The following is a 21,640-nucleotide window of genomic DNA, read 5'->3' as shown; positions in this document are numbered from 1 at the left end:
AATAAAATCTTACAAAGAAAAAAACTGAATGGAGCAATAGAGGCTGCTGGCTTTGGACTCAGTTCTAAGTATTAGGCCTGCCACTTCAAGTAAAGTATAAGTAAAAGTAATCCAGCTTGATTTATTAGGGTTTCATACTGAGTTAGGGCAAAACTCCTAGTTGTGATAAAGTGTTCTTTTCTTTAAACTTTCTCTATTCTTTATATATTTTAGAGAATTCAAGAGTTAGTGTCTTAGACTGGATTTTCTGGAAACGGATTCTGAGATAAGAAGTTGCATACGGAAGATTCACTGAGCAGTGGTCTTATGAGATACAACTGTAAGGGAGTGAGAATTGCTGGGCTGGGTCACAGAAGTTGACTTTCATTGCATTTGTAACTGCAAATTTTGCTGTTTTTATGCATAGCTTTGGATCTGGGATGCTTTTTATAGTTGTTTGAGGTAGGTGATAGGCCTGGTAAGGCCTTTATTTCTCTACATCAACCTGTTGTTGATGCAGCTTCTGTGCAATGAAGTTCTCTATGGTCAAAGGCAGTTCTCCACTAGGAGCAGATTGGTGACTCTCAGCAGTTAGTATTCCCAGAATTTGGAGTATGAGTGCATGTACTGCAAGAGGGGTTCTGAGTGGAATACTACAGCATCCAAAAGCACTGGTTTAAATTATTGAAAAGAAGTATGTGTATTGGGATGGCAGGATAGGAGGAAATCTATTCCAGATAATTCCAGAGTTAGGAAATATATGCAACTAAAACATTGTTTGTTATTGTAGAAGACAGACTGCGTTAAAAGTATGCTAAAAAAAATAGTAAAAGCCTGTAGACTTCAAAAGCTAGGGATTGATGTGACTAGAAAAGCCAGACAGACATCCACAGTGGAATTGTGGAGAGCCTCTGTAGGGATATAAAGGATTGGTCCCCATAGACCTCATTGTGAATAATATGATTTAAAAAACTAATTCCTTATGCTCTTTTTTAACTTCCTTCTTTTAGAAGAGCTCAGTACATATCACTGAGATTTCTCAGACTACTAAAATCAAAATTTTAAAGTTATAATAAGATATATGTCATTTGTCTTTTTCATATAAGAAAGGGTACACTCATCTACAGTTGTTCTTCTTTGTAATAAGCTACAGCAGTATCAGAAATACTCATTGTGTAATAATAATAGCTGTTGCATTTTTATGCCACTTAAGTCCTTAAAGTATAAAATCTGGGTTGGTTGTTCATGAATATTTTATTTTTTAGAGCAGTTTTAGTGTCATAGATAAATTGAGAAGGTACAGGGATTTCCCTATACTCTCTGCCCTACCCTCACACGTGCGTGGTCTCCTTCATTACCAATATCCCCCATTACAGTGGTACATTTGTTATAATTGGTGAGCCTACACTTACATATCATAATCAACTGCAGTGCATAATTTATATCTGGGTTTACCCTGAGGTTGTCCATTCCATAGTTTTAGACAACTGTTTAATGACACGTATCCACCATTATATCATAGAGAATTTTCCTTGCCATAAAACCCTCTGTGGTCCATCTATTCGTCTCAAACCCCTAAGTCTTGGCAACCACTAATCTTCTTACTGTTTGCATAGTGTTGCCTTTTCCAGCAATTTGTATAGTTGGAACCATACAGTATATGGCTTTCTCAGATTGCTTCTTTCATTTGGTAATATGCATTTAAATTTCCTTGATGTCTTTTCATGTCTTGACAACTCATTTCTTTGAGCAATAATATTTTATTATTCTAGGTATATCACAGTTTAATGATCTGTCCATCTACTGAAAGATATTTGGTTGCTCCCAAGTTTTGGCTATTAGAATAAAGCTGTTATAAACATATACAGGTTTTTGTGTGGACAGAAGTTTTCCATTCCTTTGGGTAGATACCAAGGATTGCAAATGCTGGATTGCAAATGCTGGTTACCTAAAACAATAAATAGATACTAAGGATTGCAAATGCTGGGATGCAGGGTTGCAAAACCACCAAACTGTCTTCCAAAGTAACTGTACTATTTTGTGTTCCCACATTTGATATATGAGAGTTCTTGTTCCACACCCTCGCCAGCATTTAATATTGTCTGTGTCTAGGGATTTGCCCCTTCTATTAGGTGAGTAGAGGTATCTCTGTTTTATTGTGAATTTTCCTTGTGACATATGATGTGGAACATCTTCTCATATGCTTATTTGCCATCTGTATGTCTTCTTTGCCAAGGTGTTTGGTGGGCCATTTCTTAAATTAGATTGTCCTTTTCTATTTTTTAGTTTTAAGAGTTCTTTCTATAGTTTGGATAACAGTTCTTTAGCAGATGTGTCTTTCACAAATACGTTCTCCCAGCCTGTGGCTTATCTTCTCATTTCTTAGCATTGTCTTTCATAGGGCAGACATTTTCATTTTATTGAAGCCCACCTTATCAATTATTTCTTTCATGGGTCATGCCTTTGTTGTTGTCTAAAAAGTCATTGTTACCCAAGGTCTTCTTGATTTTCTCCTATGTTGTCTTCTAAGAATTGGATAGTTTTGTGTTTTACAGTTAGATCTGTGATCCATTTTGAGCTAATTTTTGCAAAAGTTGTAAAGTCTGTGTCTAGATCTGCCGTGCTCTGTTATATAGTCAAGATACCATTAGCAGTTATATTATTTTAATTACATGAATTGAGTTTATAAATAGGTTTTATCAAACACTAAAATGCACATGGAAATAATGTGTTATGACTCTTGATATCTTATATTAATTTTCCAGAATTGGACTTTCTCTAATTTTACCCAGTTGATTTTAGTTTGTGAGTGCACCTCACACTTAAACAACTGAATTTATTTTTAAGGTTTTTATTTGGGTTTTTTTAAAGATTTTATTTATTTATTCATGAGACAGAGAGAGAGAGAGAGAGAGAAAGAGAAAGGCAGAGACACAGACAGAGGGAAAAGCAGGCTCCATGCAGGGAGCCCAACATGGGACTTGATCCCGGGACCCAGGATCATGCCCTGGGCCAAAGGCGGTGCTAAACTGCTAAGCCACCCGGGTTGCCCTATTTTTAAAGTTTTTAACAGTGATACCCTATATACATACTCTATATAGATTGATTTGTAGACAAGTACAAGAATACTATTGCTGATTTTATTTTGTCATTGTTGTTCATACCTAGGAATTTTCATGCCTTTACAACATTTCATGAACAAGTGTTCAACAAATGGCACCTGCTCACTGTCATGTTTAAAGTATTTTTAAATGTCAAATTACATATTTGAGCTTCTTTTGAAAAAAGTGATGGAATTAAATTTTTAAAATAAATAGATGTGCATGCTATTGTATAATAGGTCTTTGAGTGGGTTCATAAATAAGGAAATGGTAAATGATTAGAGTGGAGAATATAATTTATTTTAGAATCTGAGGGTAGTGAAATAGAAGTTCCTACACCAAGATTCTGATTTCTTATTCTCTCCTTTTGCTCTATGATCTCATTAGTTAGAATATGCATGTCTAGGAATAGCATAATATATATGAGGTATTGTGAAAAGGTAATCAACATGCCCAGTAAACCTTCAGATAGGAAGATTAGGTGTTTAAAAGCACCATTATTGCTAACTAATTCCAGAGGTTTTAGGTGTACCATTGACGTATATTCAGATTATTGAGATTTAAGACTACCAAATGTGTAATCATGCAATTTATAAGCCTCAGAGTGCTGTATTTCTCTTCAAATTCATTTAGTTGTGAATGAAATATATAAAATGCTGACATACTTGTTACAAAAGCATTTTGGGTGTAATTAGTGTCATTAAATTTGAAGTGTTACCAAACCCGGTATGATAGCTACTGGGGAGTTAGTAGACAACAATTCAGAAAAAAATACAAATAGCCCGTAAGCACATAATTCCAGGGCTCTGCAAAATCATAGTGGTAGCAAGAGCTTAGACCTGGTATTTTAAGGATAAAATGTAATGTTACAATTTTTTGTGTTTGTTTTGTTCTTCCAATTAACATTAAGGCTGATGTATTTACTTTAGAAGAGAACTGTCTCTGCCTGGTATTAACATGACATTTTAAACAAGGAAACTTCCTTTGGCAAAGCAAAGTTTGCAGTATTATAACTACAAAATTTAATTGTTGAAACTCTGTATTGGCAAGTGGACTTAGAATGGCAAAACTTATCCTATTTTTTTTCAAGAACGATGTGTGAGGATAAGTCTATAGCAGGCAACCTGAGAAAAATAATATGAAGAATCATATTCATTTCCAAAAGTATCTGAATGCCTTGCTGCTGTCTATAAATCTGATTCTCTTTGTCAATAATATGACTAATAGTAGAGTGCCCAAACTGTGACTGAGGGTTTCAATCCACAGCTGACTTTAATTTGCTGGCTGATTAATTGGTTTGGGTGAAGTTAGGAAATTCAATCTTTTCCACCTTTATTAAATTGCAGGAGCAGAGGGACCACTTTTAGTGTAGTGAGAAACTGTTGCAATGGACTGCACTTGGGGAAACTGGGTCGTAGTGTTTCTCTGCCTTTGACTTGTTCCAACAGCCTGACACACACAAAAATAGATATTTTTCTTGACTAAAATTCCATACAGGAATAGGAACTGGCCTAGCTGAGCTTACCTTTCAACACTGATACTCTATTTTTCCTTTTCCTTGTGCAAGTGCAAGGGTGGCAAGAGGGTATTACGCAGGATGAAATATCTGAGGTGTTTAAATGTTGAAATACATTATAATTGCTAAATTATGAAAAGTTTTATTGAGAATCAGCTCAAGTATATTAAAATTAATGAAAGAAAGAGTGTTTTAATATCAAAGCAGACTGATTTTAATAGGTAGAAGAAGCTGTATATGTAATAAGATTCCCTCCTGGGGCATGGAGTAGGGACTTGCAAGGGCCAGCCAGTCTATGTTGGTAACTAGAATTAGTGTATCTAAATTCTAGAAATCAAGCACTCAGACATGGTACCTATATTTGTAACATGGGAATAGAAAATAGAGCAAGCCTACCCAAAGAGTACAAAGGGGATGAGGTTAAGGCACAGGGAGGTGTAGAAGGAATTTAGGCAGCTGTTGCTTTTCCATGACTGGCTCCAGCTCTTAGGAGAATTTACCCTACTGTTCATCAGAATTGGTGTTCACTGCATCATTCCAAAAATCACCACTCCCCTTCTAGAGAATCTTAAAGTAAGGCAAATGAGTTTTATCTACTTTTATTTCAGTTAAAATTTTTATGGGACTGTATCAGAGGTCAAGTGGTATAATGGTCAAGGGGCCTAGGCTAAGTCTTGATGAACACTGACTTTAAGATACAAATAAAATAAAGAGGAGTCTGAAAGGGACACTGTGATAAGTGATCCTTGGAGAGGCAGAAGGAAAGTCAGAGGAGAGAGGCTGGGGTCAGGGAAGCTCTGGAAGTACACTATCCCACCCCAATTGTTCCAGAGTCCCCACCTTACTTTGATATAGAAATATACTTTTCAATGAATGAAAAATTATTAGGCAAATCCAGCTGCAATGCATATGTCTTAGCAGTATGTTACCTTCAATTTTTATTAATATTTTTATTTATTTATTCATGATAGAGAGAGAGAGAGAGGCAGAGGGAGAAGCAGGCTCCATGCAGGGAGCCTGATGTGGGACTCGATCCTGGGACTCCGGGATCACACCCTGAGCCAAAGGCAGACGCTCAATTGCTGAACCACCCAGGCATCCCACCTTCAAATTTTTGTAAGGCCCCTAAGCCCTCTTATAAAGAAACCTTTGGGCTGTCACTATAGAAAAATGAAGGCAGAGAGTGCTTTGCTTGCAAAGAAAGCAGATGGTAACACTGTCAAATATTGTTAAAAGATCACTAAGAGGAAATTCTTGAAATCCTCTCTTCAATTTAGCATTACGAAAGTGAGAAAAGTTAGTATTATGTTCGGGAAGGAAGAGAGATGGCTTAGGTTTGAAAAACTGAAGATCAAAAAAGTAAAATGATCAGAAACTGGAAGAGGAGGATGATAGAGAAACTGTAAAAAAGAGAGGTGGATAGGACAATTGATAAGAAAATTTAGGAAGGATTATCTATTAGTTAGAGGAGAGTAGAGCAACCTAACAAAGCTCTCAAGAAGCTGGTGGAGGAGAAAGTGAAGGGCACAAAGGAGAGTGAATATGTCATAGAGAAAGATAGGTTCTGAGATGATCAGAAAGAATGGACTTCAGACCATATCAGATCAAGGCTTTGATCGCTGTTCCAGTTTTCCATAGCCAACTCTCCCAGGTGGCTATCTTCAGTTCCATCCCTTTCACCCTATGTAATCCCCGCATGGGTGAACTTTACCTGACATCTCAACTTTTAGTCACTCCTTCTGGCACCACTCTTGTTATGAAATCCCCTTTATATTTCCTGTGTTATTTTGCCATCAGCTATAAAATAGTTAATCTGATAAGTGCTTTTATTAAGAAAAGCATTTTCAAATTCTGATTTTATGGAGACTGCATATTTAGTGATAACTTAAGTGTTGCCACATTTTAGTGTTTTCTACCTGTGAAGTCCTTTAATATTTTAGGTATATTTTGAAGTATGCCTAGGTCATTGGGGCACAGCCATTTATGTCTAAGTGCAGTGTAGATCGTTGGCTTAAATTTCCTCAGGGATCTTCATGTTGTCATTTATTTGTAGGGTTTACTTTTAAAATGCTGAGATCAAATTTGAGAGAAAAATCTTATGTTACTTAAACTACTACTTGAAAATACGTTTATACTGATTACACATCTTTCTGACTTTTTTATCACCAGGATGTCACCAAATAAATTGTTACTCTATTTGAAAAGAATAAACATTGTGCTTCAGTATCAACCATGTTAGGATAATTTCTGCTGCTTTAACAAGAAAGGCTCAAATTTTAATGACATAATGAAAATGTTTCTTGCTCAATTGACATGTTCTTTACAGTCCCACTCAAGGTTCTAACCCACATCTCTTCCATCCATTTGACCTAGGCTAGACTCAGCATGCTACAGCCTAAAAAATGTGGCTTCATCTTTGAAATTGCTAGTCTTCCAGGCAGAAGGAAAGAAAGCTCTGGAGAGTCTCTCATCAGTTGTTATATACTCTGCCCTCCTCATAATTCTTTTGCCGTAACAATCACATGAGCTCCCTTCCCTTATTACAACTTTCTCACATTCCAGCCTCAAGGGTTATAGAAAGTGCCATTTTACCTTATGTCTGGAAAATGCAGAGCTGGAAATAGTTCACAAACAACACTAAAGGTGAATTTAACAGAGTGTTTTAACAATGTGAACACTCTATATTTTGTGAACACTATTTTCAGAATACAACTGTTTTGAAAGATCTCATGTCCCAGGGTAAATATATATATATATACACATACATATATATACATACTATATACATTAATATGTATTTATGTCTATCTTAAATATCCTCATTAACTTTTTCTTATATTTCAAGGCATCAAGTAATTTGACACAGTTTATTCTATAATCTTTCTTAATATGTTCCAATTTAGTTCTGTTCTTACTTGTAACTTCTACAAATCTCTCATACATGCTCTGATAAAATAGTAAGCTTTGAAACCTGATTATTTTCAAAGATATGTACTGTTTAATTGTTTATAAACAGTAAGTGTTCCTAAGTGTGTGTTCCTAAGTGTGTGACATTATTTTCTGTACCAATTTGTTGATTAAACTAGTATGAGAGAATAGGTTGTGATTGGATGTTGTGTCTCATTAATATGTGTGGTTGTTTCTTTTTCTTTTTTCTTGCCTAAATATCTGGAAGTGAACTTGTGTCCTTTTTAAACTTTTTTTTTTTTTGGTTGTACAATTTTTAGATACAGTTGTCTTCCCTTCCTGTTTCATTGTATCATATGAGCCATAGTATAAACTTAGTAATATATTTGAATAAAATTTGAATAAAACATTCTATAGATTTTTAAGAAGTTGAATGAGGATAGAAAGCACTCAGTGCTTATTAAAACTAATCTTCATATTCAGATTATCTGGGGCAATGCATTTCTCACTTGAATATATGTGTGCATACACACATATATACTTTTTTTTAAGATATTTATTTGAGAGAGAGAGAGAAAGAAAGAGAGAGCAAGAGCAGGGGTAGGGGGCAGAGGGTGAAGCAGAGTCCCCTCTGCGGAGGGAGCCTGACTTGGGGCTGGATCTTAGGACCCCGGGATCATGTCCTGAGCTGAAGGCAGATGGTTAACTGAGTCACCCAGGTGCCCCATATACTTTTAATGTTGTGTTTAACTAATTAAAATATCCAGTGGATTGAATGATATAGGATAGTATGTACATCTTTTCTATGAGTATTTAAGAGTACTCTGCAATATGTGAAACAATTATGCTAATATGTGGGCTAATATATTTAGAGTAATTAGATGCCATAGGAAAGAAAGGAGACCTTCTGGTATATGTTAATTCAGTAGCTTTGCATTGATATATGATTAAAATTCCAGTTTACTTTTTTTAGCACTAATATATTGTATGTGGCTTTCATACATTTGAGGAAACTATTCTAAAACAGGATCCAAAATAGAGTTTTTAGGATACATTTGTGCAAAACTAGGGTAAATTAGTAAACAGTTTACCCCAGTTTACATTTCAGTTAGTATTTACAAAAGATATATTTGGTATATGATGCATTTATACTTTATAACTATTTATTTGGTTTACTGCCAAAGATACACAGAATTTCCTTAAATTTACCTTATATCCAAAGTGTACAATAACATAAATATAATACTATTATTTTGTTTTGTGATGTATTAAAGGTTCCATCAGGGATACTTTGACTCAGCCCCATCTCCTCGAAATAGTAGCGACTTAACAGGAAATTATTTAACTATTTTGAGGGCCAGTTTCTAGATTAAAGGGTTGTGGGGAGAACAAATGCAATCAGTGAGATATTATATGTGAAACACAATGCCCTGTGTTTAGGGGTAGAGTAAACATTAGTGCCCATTCTCACTATGAGACAGAAATGACAAACAGGAAAAAATACTTACTACAAAATACTTACTATAAATTCCTAAAAATATCTATAGAGTTGCATACAATTTATATTTGCATTCCTAGTGATTAGCCTGAAACTCTGAAATACAGGAAAGTACTTTTTGAATCAACTGTCAGATTAATTTATATTTGCTATAACTTAGTGTCCTCATGTCCTTTTCTATGTAGTAATTCTCAGTAAATATGTAACAATTGATTGCTATCAATGACACACGTACCAGAGTGGTTGCTGTGATTTAGTCAAAATAACTAAATCAATGATGCTCAGCAAATGACTTAATGTCTCCATTTTCTTTTCTGAAAAATGAAGAAAATAATACATGCTGCATTAGGCAGGATTTATTTCCATTGTAAATGACAGACTCACAACACAAAGCAGCTTAAACCAAGAGGTCTAGTAAAGCTTTGAGGTAGCTGACTAAATCAAATGAAAAGCTTTTGGAACCGGGGTTTCTCCACCACCCCAAAGGAATGACACCAAAGACACCAGGTCATTTAAACTTTCTCCACTCATTTGTCTCATTGTTTGCTGTCTTTCTTTTGCTGGCTGTGGTTTCCTCCAAAGAAAGAGAAGACCACAGGCAACCCAAGGGTTACGTTATCAACCCTTTGTAAGCTCATAATGTATATTTCTCTTTTGGGTGAGAATAATATACCCAGGGAATGAATCAGCCTGATGTGGGTTACGTGCCACTGATGAGCCAAGTGCTGTATTTACGAAGTTTACAGTGGCACCCGGGTCCACCCATTATGATTGACAGAGGCTCTGGCTCTTACTGCCATTACCAAGCCCCAAATAATCTGCATACCATGAGACATGCTGGTGTCCCCAGCAGCTGCTTCAAGGGCCAAGTAACCCAGAAGTCTTCTAAGTAGAATTTAACCACCACCATGCTATGACCACCACCACCACCACCAAGGGGTGAGGAGTTTGGGGAAGTGGTGAGAAACTTCGCATACTGAGAAAAAGAAGACAATAGCAAAGAACCTAAAGATAGGTAGATGATTTTCCCTTCCTTCCTGTCTTTGAATGACTGTTGCTAGTTTTCTTGAAACCCTGGCCAGAGCTATTCCTCATAGCCAAAGGACCATGACTGTGAAGCAGCGCCAGCTTGGTAACACATCACCCCTGTATTTGCTCCCACCCTCCTCTAACACACTGAACTTTGCCTTCACTCTCACTAGCTCCTATTCAAGATTCCTCAATGAAGAATTAGCATTTGGGTGTTTTGATGCAGATTCTGTTTTCTAGAGCTCCCAAGTTAAGACCAATGCACACCGAATTATTTGTTTATTTATCCTTATTGCTTTTAATGTAAGCTCTATGAGATCCCTCTTTTTAATGTTTTCTTCACTACTGTCTCCAGTGCTAAATCTTCTGACATATACCAGCTCCTCAAATAATGATTAAATTCAAATTCAATGGACTCCAATTAAGTTATATGACTTCAGAAGAGCTACTACAAAAAAAAAAAAAAAGTGCAAAAGAAGACTGACTTTTCTCAAGGTGCAGTATAATAATGACAGGCCTGAAGTGGTACTCAATAGTTCTTCAGCAGTTCTGGGAGAAAAAAAAAGACTGATTCTGTGTTGAATCTTAGCCAGTTACCAACTGTCTACTGTATGACAAATAATGCAAACTGCTGAAAGTGTAGTGGTTTGCAAGACAGAATTTTTGCCTTCAAAAATATACAGTCCAGTGTGGGAATGCATAGCTTCATAGTTGTCTTAAGATTTCCCAGAAAAAAAAAAAAAGAATACTTTATAATTACTTCATTTTTCATGAGAAAAAAAAATAAACAATGTTGTTTATGTAGGTGATTGTCATTCTACTGATGCCTCCAGCTGGTTGCCAGGGATGGGAAGTTCACTCCAAAATAAACTACTTTGCTTAGACCACTTTGCATGTTGAAATGTCGCAGCAAGCGAAGATGGAGTAGAAACACAATTCAGCAGCTTTCTTCTCTGTCCTAGTATTTATTTCTCTCTTTCCATCTGGCAACAAGGGAAAATAAACAAAGGCAACAGCATCTGTTGCTCCTGCTGCTTTGAATTAAGCTGACTTAGTTTAATCAGTTTGCCCCCACAAAATCCATTGCTGCACCTTTCCAGGTATTAGTCTGACCTTTAGTTTGACACTTCTGTTGGTTGAGTTCACCCGATTTTTTTTAAGACATAAAACAGAGAGATTGCAATTAACAAGTCAAAAACACGTAATAGCCTTTTCTTCCTGTTGTATGTGTGGATATAAGCTTAAGGTTTTTAAAATACAAATCTCCACATTTGTGTCTATATGTAAAGCACAAGTAATAAGCCTCTGATATTAAAAGCAATGGATTTCCTGGAGATTTGTTTTAAATGATAGGCTTTTGAAGCTTTAGTGATAGTTGTGGGGTGTTTCTCCTTGATAAGGAGATGGGATGTAAGAGAGATTACTAAATGATTTTGAGTTTAGAGAATGCACTGATTTCTATGCAGGTCTTGATATGCTTGAGCACACAAATACATCCCATAAATCTGTCTAAGTTCCCCGGAACTCAAGGGTAATGCATTTCCTCCTGAATTCTTGTAGTGATCAGCAAAACACACACACACACATGCACACATCCCTCTTAAAAATGCAGCCCCAACATGCAGAAAGAGGCGCAGTTCCTAATACATCAATCCAAAGAAGTAAGAGAAAATCAGAGCGGTTCCTTCTCATAAAATTGTCTCTAGGTATCTGAAATCTGTTCACGTGATTGTAGAGCAACATTATAGCTGTAAAATGTTTAGAAAGTCTGCCCTTTCTTTTGAAGTACTTAATTAGAAGAGAGTTTGATAAGAAAGGTGCTATGCAATTAAACTTGCGGACCATATTAACATTTAAATGAGAACAAGCGACATCAAGATTTTTAGAATAAGAAGTTTAAGAGAACATTCTAGCAAAGCTCTGACAAAGAAAGAGCATTTAGGATCTATACTTATAAAGTTCATATGCTAATTATCAGTTTCGAGCACAAAAATATAGTTAGTAAACATTGCCAAAAAATGTTCTAAATTTTAACCCTCAGTTCCAAGAACTTCAAATTCAAACAGTATGTTTTGATCGTTAATGAACATAAAGTTTACAAAGTTAAAGGTTAAAACATACTACTATTATAACTACCCATTTTCAGTAAATAGGCAGTTTTTAAAAAAACCAACATTCTGTTACTTGCTACTGTTTTTTTTTTTTTTTTTTTATAGCAACGAGCAGTTGTGTTTTGCTTAAACAACATTTGTGAAATGTCTTGTGCTGATACTTGGTAAAAATGGAAATATCAACATTGTTTATGTAGGTTTTTCAAGCCATAAATCAGTCAAAGGTACATTCTGTTCTGCGGTCTACCTGTTAAGTATGAATGGGCTTTTCTGATTGGTGTGACATTTTACTTGACATTGTCAAATAACAAAGACAATAATACCCATTTAAAAGTAAAACAGAATGAAATGTTCATCGTTTTTGTCAAATAGAGAACAAATGATCCTTGTAAGAATAAAGCACTCTGCTACTCTCCAAATTGTCCAGCATTCAAAAGTACATTTACCACAAGTCATTAAAGTAATTTTGTTAGGAGTGATTTTTTGTGTACTGGTGATTTTTTAGACTTTTTATTAAGAATGTGAAGTATTTTATTCTTCAAACTGAAACTCACTTGGTTATAAATCAAAGTCACTGATTTTTCTTTTTTTTTTAATTAAGTTGCCTTCAGAAGTCTTTCCTTAGTTCTGAATATTTTCCTTTTTACAGACTCTTAGAATAGGAGAGAACTAAAATTTGCATTGTCTGTGTAAGCCTACCCTGTTTCATTAGTGAGGGGATTGAGTCTAAGTGAGAAAAAGGAACTTGAAAATCCTGGAAGGCCTGCTTGCTCTCTTATGCCAGGTGTGTAGGGAATGGAGCCTGTATATTACTTTCTTGCCAGGAACAAAACTAGCTCTGCCATCTGGAAATGGGGACCTGATGGTGGCTAAAAACTCAGGTTTATATAGGCTTGTGACTGAAGGGTGCTTCCCAGGTGTGTAGATTTTATCTGGTCTGGCAACCACTCTCAGCAGCTCTAAGTTAGGAATAGTGAGTCCATCGGGGATTGTTGTAAAGCGAGGATGGCACATGTATCTGTCATCAATTTAACATTCCACAAATAGTATTGATTATTCTTATGACATTTCGCATTTGTTTGTTGAACTCTACTGAGGAAGATACAAAAATACATCTGATTGCAACAAATTTTAAAAATCCTGAATGATAAAGAATAATCTCCTAATTTCTAGGTTAGCAAGCACTTGTGCCAGAGTTCATTACTACAGATTTTTATGACACTGGAAGGAAATCCTCAAAGATAGCCTATTTTTCTCAATTTATTTTTCTCAGATTTCATCCCTACCTTAAGTACAATATCAAATAAGGTTCAGGTAGGATTAAAAAAAACAGCAGATATGAACATATTTTTACTCTTCGTGGTTGTGTATGATGAATAAGAAATTTTCTAATATCTTTTAATAGTAATATCTAAATTAGTGTGGTTGAGTAGGTATGAATAATTTATTGGAAATGAGAGTGAATCTGACGAAAATGGGATTGTCTTCATGTAGAAGTAAAGATGTTTTTATAAGTGACCATTTCTGATATGCTTCTGGATTTGCCAGGTAACTAGTACACTTTTACTTTATAGACTAGGAATCATACTTTAGGCTTCCTACTGTATTTAATAATTAATTAGATTTGCTCTGTGCTTCATTAATTCCATGAGAACAAATCACAGTTTTAGTGTTTTTGTTTGTTTGTTTGTTTTAGTTTTAGTGTTTTTGTGTACTTAAATCTTACAGTTTTCTGTTTACTGAAAAGTAAATGTATCACCTTATAGAGAATTACATATATTCCAAAAATTTATTGCAATAAAATTACAAATTGTACTTAATAGTTCTTTGTATATTAGAAAGATAGGTGAAATATAATGAAATCTAAGTAATAAGGGCATATAAGATAGAAATGTTTATAGGAATTTAATAATGGTCAACACATACAGTCAGTGGTAAAAATACTAGAAGTCATTCTATTTAATACAGAATATGAAAAAAATATTTTGCACAATTGACCCTTGAATAACATGGGGGTTAGAAGCTGGCAGTTGCATAGATGCAAATCTGTGTATAACTTTTGACTCCCTCTAAGCATAACTACTAATAGCCTACTGCTGAGTGGAAGCTTTAACAATAATGTAAGTAGTCAATTGGCACATATTTTGTATGTCATATGTATGTACTGTATTCGTTTTTTTCACACGTACTGTATTCTTACAGTAAAGTAAGCTGGGGAACAGAACACGTCATTAAGAAATTCCAAAGAAAGGAGAAATACATTGACAGTACTGTAAAAATGTGTATTATGTGGATCCATGCAGTTCAAACCTGTGTTTAAAATTCACCTGTAGAATTTATTTTATAAATAAAGAAATTCTCTTTTAGAGTTTCCTACCCTTTACTTTATTTGGAAAAATAGAGGTATAAGTATACAAAGTTGATTATCAGAGAATATATTTGAATAGACATGGTTTTTATATGACAAAGTGCATTTAGTCCCAATATCTTCTGTGTCCATGGTAGTGTGCAATGGGAACTGATGTGATGATTTAGGAACTCTGAGGCAATATGTGTCATGCTTAAGATTATTTTTCTTGTTGTTCAAACTTTGAAAATTGCTTATGAATTGTATGGAAAAAAAAATCCCAGAATACCTAATTCACATCGATGTTCTATTTCACAAACCACTCTGAATGAATAAACAGGGATTTAATATATTCTGAATAGGTTTCTATATTTCCTTCTGCTGAGAAGAATGGAAAAATCTCCATAAAATGGGCTAATCAAATTCCTATGGAGCCATGTCAATACTCACTTTGCAGCCTTCTTAAAATACAGATAGTTTAAGCAAGTTTTAGATAAATCTCAGATTTGATGTATTCCTATGATCTAGGGGGCAGGGAAAATGAGAGTTAGAGAGACCAAATACCAGTTAAGAACAGAATAACAGGAAAGCAGCTTACTTGAGAGGAGACAAGAAGAATAAATATTTCATTTTCAAAAGACTTTGATTTTGTAATTTCAAAATGTTCATTACGAAAAATATCGAACACACATACAAGAATGTGAAACGACTATCCAGATTTTGCCTCATCCATTCTTTTTTTGATACGTTGTCAAGTATTTTAGACAACTGCAAGACCATACATTATTTTATGTGATATCTTAGGATGTATATATTTCCCCAAAATGAGGACAGTTTTTTGCATAGTCACAAGAAGATCTAACAAATTTAACAATACTTTCTTGAAATCATCTAATATCTATCTATATTTAAAACTTTTCATAAAAATCATAATGTAAGACAAGTCCTTAAATTGCATTAAAAAAATCTATAGCCCCCTCTTTTTTTTCATGTCATTAACCCTTTGAATTATTTGCTTCAGTTATTTGTAGAATGTCCTAGTTTCTGGTTTTAACTCTGTGTTTTCATGGAATCATTAACTCTTCCTCCTGTAGAGGAAGGTAACTAGAAAGATTTTGGAAGATTTGATTTCAATGTTCTTTACCTAAAAATATCTATTGGTAATTCTGATTATTTCTTGTTACATTACAGCAGGCAGCATGGACTATCTCATCGTGTTTAGTGATACTAAGATTAGACAGAAAGTCAGGCCATTACATCCTGAACCCTCACTGTAAAGTTCCCCATCAATCTTTTTTCTAATGGTTTTATTCTCTAATGAACGTTGCCTGAAAGTTACTTCACATTTATTACCTGGATTGTTTCCTTCTATAATGATTAACTTTTGATCTATTTTGTTATCTTTCAATACAGTTTACATAGAAAACGTAGGATGAATGCTGACTTCTTTCCTTTGGCTTTTCCCCCCCAATCTCTTTTGTGAGTGCCAAGCTGAAGTTAAGGTTTGTGTGTCTTGTTTTGTTTTTTAAATTTCAACATATGCCAACCCATTGTAGTTATTATTTTTTTTCCATTGATAAAATTGTTCCATATCTGGCCACTGGAAGCTTAGTTTTTATAGACTCCTGGTTGTTGTAATTTTTATCTTATTTATTATTTCTCAGCTTTGTAGAGGTATAGGTGACATGCAGCAAATGCTTCACATTTAGAATGTAAATCAGCTAAGTTTCCAGATATGTATGCACCCACAAAATCATCATCATAATCAAGAGAATAAGTATAATCATTTCCAAAAGTTTCATTTTCCCTGTGTAATCTCTCCTTCCAGAGTCTTGCCACCAGCTCCCACCTCTCCCTCCACCCTCTCTCTTTTTTTGCCAGGCAACTACTGGCTTATTTTGTTTCTACAGTTTTGCCTTTTAGAGAATTTAATGTAAGTGGAATCATATGATTTATAGTTTTTTATAGAAGTTTTTACAGACTTCTACTTAGCATGTTGGCTTTGAGACTGATCCATGTTGTGTCTGTTGATAGTTCTCATTGCTGAGAAGCATTCTGTAGGGCAGGTATAGCATGTTTCTCTATCCATTCTCTAGCCAATTAACATTTAGTTTTTTTTTTTTTTTCAGTTTATGGCTATTACAAATAAAGCTGCTAAGAACATCTGTGTGCAACATTCTGTTTGAGCACATGCTTTCATTTCCCTTGCATAAATATCTAGAGGTGGAATTGCTAGATTATATGGTACATATATGTTTAACTTTTCACAAACTGCCAAACTGTTTTCCAAAGTTAGTGAACAATTTTGTATTTGGGGTTTTAATTTGTGTTTCCCTAATCACTAATGCTTTTTGAGTATTTTCTTTAAAAAAAAAAAGATTTTATTTATTCATTCATGACAGACACACAGAGAGAGAAAGAATGAGAGGCAGAGACACAGGCAAAGGGAGAAGCAGGCTCCAGGCAGGGAGCTCCACGCCGGACTCAATCCTGAGACTTCAGGATCACACCCTGGGCTGAAGGCGGCGCTAAACCGCTGAGCCACCCAGTCTGCCCATTTTTGAGTATTTTCATGTGCTTATTTTCCTTCTGTACATCTTCTTTGATGAAGTCTCTGTTCAAATATTTAGCTCATTTTTTTATTGCCTAGCTGTTACTGTGTTTTGTAAATTCTTTAAATTCTGAATGCAAAACCTTTGTCAGATACATAAATTGCAAATATTTTCTCCCAATATATTGCTAGTCTTTTCATTTTCTGTAAAGTGTCCTTCTGAAAAATGGAGATTTTCTTATCTTTTTGATGAATTCCAGTTTCCATGCTTTTGGTATTATAGCTAAGAAATATTTCCATATCAAGATGACATTTTTTTTAAAGATTTTATTTATTTATTTATGACAGAGAGAGAGAGAGAGAGAGAGAGACCGAGGCACAGGCAGAGGGAAGGGGAGAGAAGCAGGCTCCATGCAGGTAGCCTGATGTGGGACTCAATCCCAGGTCTCCAGGATCACACCCCGGGCCTACGGCAGTGCCAAACCACTGGGCAACCGGGGCTGCCCAAGATGACAAATTTTTATTTTATGTTTCATTCTGGAAGTTGTATAATTTTAGGTTTTATGTCTATTACCTATTTGAATTAATGTTTTGTAATATTTCTTTTAAAAAAATATGGATGTTTGCATGCCCAGTATCATTTGTAAAAAGATTCCCTTTCTTTACCAACTTGCCATTGTATTTTTGTTGAAAGTCAGTTATCAATGTATGGATGGATTTTGAACTATTTTATCTCATTTTTTCTACTTGTCTTACACTAAAACTACTCTGTCTTGATTAATGTAACTTTATTATAAGTCTTGAAATCACAGAATGTTAGTTTCCTAACTTTCTTCTTCTTTTTAAATATTGTATTGGCTGTGCTATGTCCTTTGCATCCCCTCACATGTACACACATCCATGTGTATGTATATATGTATGTAGATATATGTACAGTCATAGTAGAATCAGTTTTCCACTCTTTATTGTTAAAAGAGCCTAATGAGATTTTAATTGGGATTTCATCAAAGCTATAGATCAATTTGGGTGAAAGTGACATCTTAATGATATTGAGTCTTCTTACCTGTCTATGGACATGGTATATTTCTTCATTTATTTGGGGCCTCTTTAACTTCTCTCAGCAATGTTTTATAGCTGTCAGTGTATAGTGTGTACATGTACAAATATAAATCTTTGCATCCTATTTTATACCTTGTTTTTTTTTCCACCTTAAATGTATATCCACATGACTGAAAGACACCTCATTCCTTTTACAGCTGTATGTTGTCCAATATGTGGTTGTACTCATGAGTTAACTTCCTATTGATAGATTTATGGAGTGTTTTTAATTTTTGCTGTTACTAACAATGTGATCATGAATAACATTTCGCATAATTATATTTCTTCTAGGGTACTTTTGGAATGGATGCTTTCAAGTGAGACTGATGATTCAACTGGTAGGTAATGTGAATGAAATTTTTTTAGAGACTGCATTTTCAGTAATAACATAGATTAACTCATGTTTATTTTTTTGACCTGTGATATATATTACAAATCTCTTTCCCAGTTTATTATTAATATTTTACTTTGCTTATAGTATGTTTTGCCATGTGATAGATTCTATTTTGTACCTCTTTCACTGGCTTTATATTCTGAATGATATTATTAGGAAATTTTTTTCTTTAGATCTAGGTTAAAAATAAATGCATCCTTGTTTTCTTCATATGTCCCTGTATTGTTGTTGTTGTTGTAATTATTATTCTTTCCACTTATTCCTCTTTTTTCTTTAGAATTTGTCCTTGTCTATATATGACATATCTGTAGCTGCTATTTTTATTAGTCACTTGGGACTTAAAAGCAGACTCCTGAGAGTCTGTATTAGTAGCAGCTTATATACAACTTCTATAAAATGGCCAGCCAGTTATATGAGTTTACATTTCTGTCCTAATGCATTGCTCATAAAGGAAAAATATAGTTGTCAGGAAAGAATCTTCAAAACATTAAAAACCAAACAACAACAAAAAATCTCAATATTATTTGACTTTTTGATTTTGTAAGTAAAATATATTTGAGGTCCTTTAATAGCTATACATCACCTGTAGAAGGTTTAAAAGACATGTTTTTCTCACCAGTTCTTATACTTATTCAAGAAATCTGAAGCCAACTTGAATTCCCTTAATATTTAAAATAAATCTTGCTAAAATAACAAGAGATGCAGTTATGATTGTGAATGTTATTTGAACTCCTCATTAGACTGAGTATTCTGAATTAATTGTGAACACATTAAAATCAAATTCTGTAATTGTGGTTCTCCTGGTAACCTAGAGAAGTAAAATATTAATTTCTTTAGGCTATCACAATAGTACAAGATTTTAAAAACAAAATATTAATCCCTCTACTTTGCTTTATCTCTCCTTAAAAGCATTTCTGGCTTACTCTGTAATGTCAATTATCAATAGACTAATTAAAACATAGTCACACATTCTGTTTCCTAATGTTTATATTATAAAGGTCAACAAAATGGCACAAAGACTTTAACTGTCGTATTTATTTTTAAATTGCTGAGAAATAATGATACCGTACTCTGCATTCTATCTAAGCAATTTAGCAATTCTCTAAGCAGCACTCAAGCAGGGAGGGAGAGGGATGGTATCTTTTCTGGGAAGTCTTTCTTTTCTGTCTCAAATTCAATTGAATTAACCCCTATGGAACTTATTTGAAGACAGGAAATAAGAGAAAAAAATGTTAGCAATAAAATGAATGTGCCCATCTGACTCTTTGCCTCTTTCAAAATGAAGTGGCTGTAGAAATGATATTACTGACATGTTGTTTGGTAGAATAAATTAAAGATGAAGTAAAATAAAATATGAAAAGACACCAAGTTATTTACAAAAAAAGGCATATTTAATGTTAGTTTAGTTTTTTATTGGTGACTTTACAGAAACTATGTGCTAATGTTTGTATGAAGTGAAGTTTATCCCTTTGTGGGTTTTTTGTTGTTAATTCTTTAAAAAGCAAGCAAAACCATCAGAGTACATGCATATCTTTTTAATGTATTTACAGACCATTTGACATGTTTAAATTATTTTAGAGTGATAATTTAAGTGTAGATTTTTGTGTAATTTTCTATGTGTACAAAACTATATTTGTTATGATTTGCTCTTCTGTTAGACTGTATCTGTTTTAACAAACTACCATTCATGTAATGTTATTTGTAAGACATGTAAATAACAAAAAAAAAAAAAAGACATGTACATAACTAACAAAAACAAAAACTTGACTTTTTGTTCTCTAATACCCACCACCTAACTAATACCTAGGCCTTCCTAAGTATCACTTGATTCCGTCTCTGGACTGCTTTACTTTTATTTATTTTATTTTTATTTTTATTTTTGTTTATCTATTTTAGATTTTATTTATTTATTCATGAGAGACAGAGAGAGACACACACGGTGGGGGGAGAGGGGGGCAGAGACACAGGCAGAGGGAGAAGCAGGCTCCATGCAGGGAACCTGATGTGGGACTCTATTCCAGGTCTCCAGAATCAGGCCCTGGGCTGAAGGCTGTGCTAAACCACTGAGCCACCTGGGCTGCTCAAGGACTGCTTTACTTTTAGGTAATTTCCTATAGTCTTGAGATAGCTGTCTACCTATATCCTACCTACCCAACAACCCTTTTAAAATCTATCATCTTCAAAGGATCACAATCATTGTTCTATTTCTTTTCTTTGTTGAGGAATAATTTACAAATATAATTGTATATATTTGAGGTGTACTTGATAATTTGATAAACATATATATCATGGAATAATTACTGAAATTAAGATAACACATCCATCACTTCATATAGTCAATTCTTTTTTGTGTGTGATGAGAAACCTTAAACCTTAAACCTTAAGATCTATAGATCTATTCTCAGCAACTTTTGAGCATACCATATTATTTTTTTACAATACCATATTATTAACTACAGTCACATACTATATTTAATACCTCAGAATTTATTCTTAAAAATGAACATTTTACCCTTATCCTAAATGTTCCATTTCTTCCATCCTGTTTTCTATTTCATCCTCCGACATCTACTGTTTCTATGAATGTGGCTTTTTTTTTTTTTTTTTTTTAAGTTTCCACCTATAAGTGATACCATACAGGATTTGTTTTTCTCTGTCTGGTTTATTTCACTTACCATAATTCTTTCTAAGTTTTATGTTGTCAGAGAAGGCAGGAATCCTTTATTTTTTATGGCCAAATAATATTCCATTATGTGTATATATTTATTATACACACATACGTATACACACAATATTTTCTTTAATAATATAGATATATATCTGGACATATATCTATATATAGATATATTATATACACACATGTATACATATGCACACAATATTTTCTTCAACTCAGCATCAAAATATAAGTTGTTTCCATATCTTGGCTATGGTTGGTTGGAAGATACTCAATATGATATTAATCTTCTTAAATTTATTAAGACTTATTTTGTGGCCTAACATAATCTATCCTGGAGAAGGCTTTATGTACACCTGAAAAGGAAATATATTCTGCTGCTGCTTGATAGAATGTTTTGTATATGTCTCTTAGGGTTATTTTGTCTAAAGT

At 34.1% G+C, this 21,640-nt stretch overlaps 1 long non-coding RNA gene across 1 annotated transcript in view; it reads left to right on the top strand.

Moving 5' to 3' along the window:
• The window catches only part of LOC118351883 (uncharacterized), a 148,065-nt gene extending 127,428 nt beyond the window's left edge, over positions 1–20,637 (top strand). Inside the window, exons 3-4 of the long non-coding RNA XR_004808069.1 lie at positions 18,429–18,475; positions 20,553–20,637. This is a non-coding gene — a long non-coding RNA (uncharacterized LOC118351883). The remainder of the gene's footprint in view (positions 1–18,428; positions 18,476–20,552) is intronic.
• Positions 20,638–21,640: the final 1,003 nt, after the last annotated feature.

The sequence above is a fragment of the Canis lupus genome, chromosome 22 (assembly GCF_003254725.2).
Source record: "Canis lupus dingo isolate Sandy chromosome 22, ASM325472v2, whole genome shotgun sequence".
Taxonomy (NCBI): domain Eukaryota; kingdom Metazoa; phylum Chordata; class Mammalia; order Carnivora; family Canidae; genus Canis; species Canis lupus.
The sequence above is the reverse complement of the archived record's forward strand: the minus strand, read 5'-3'. Positions and strand labels throughout refer to the sequence as shown.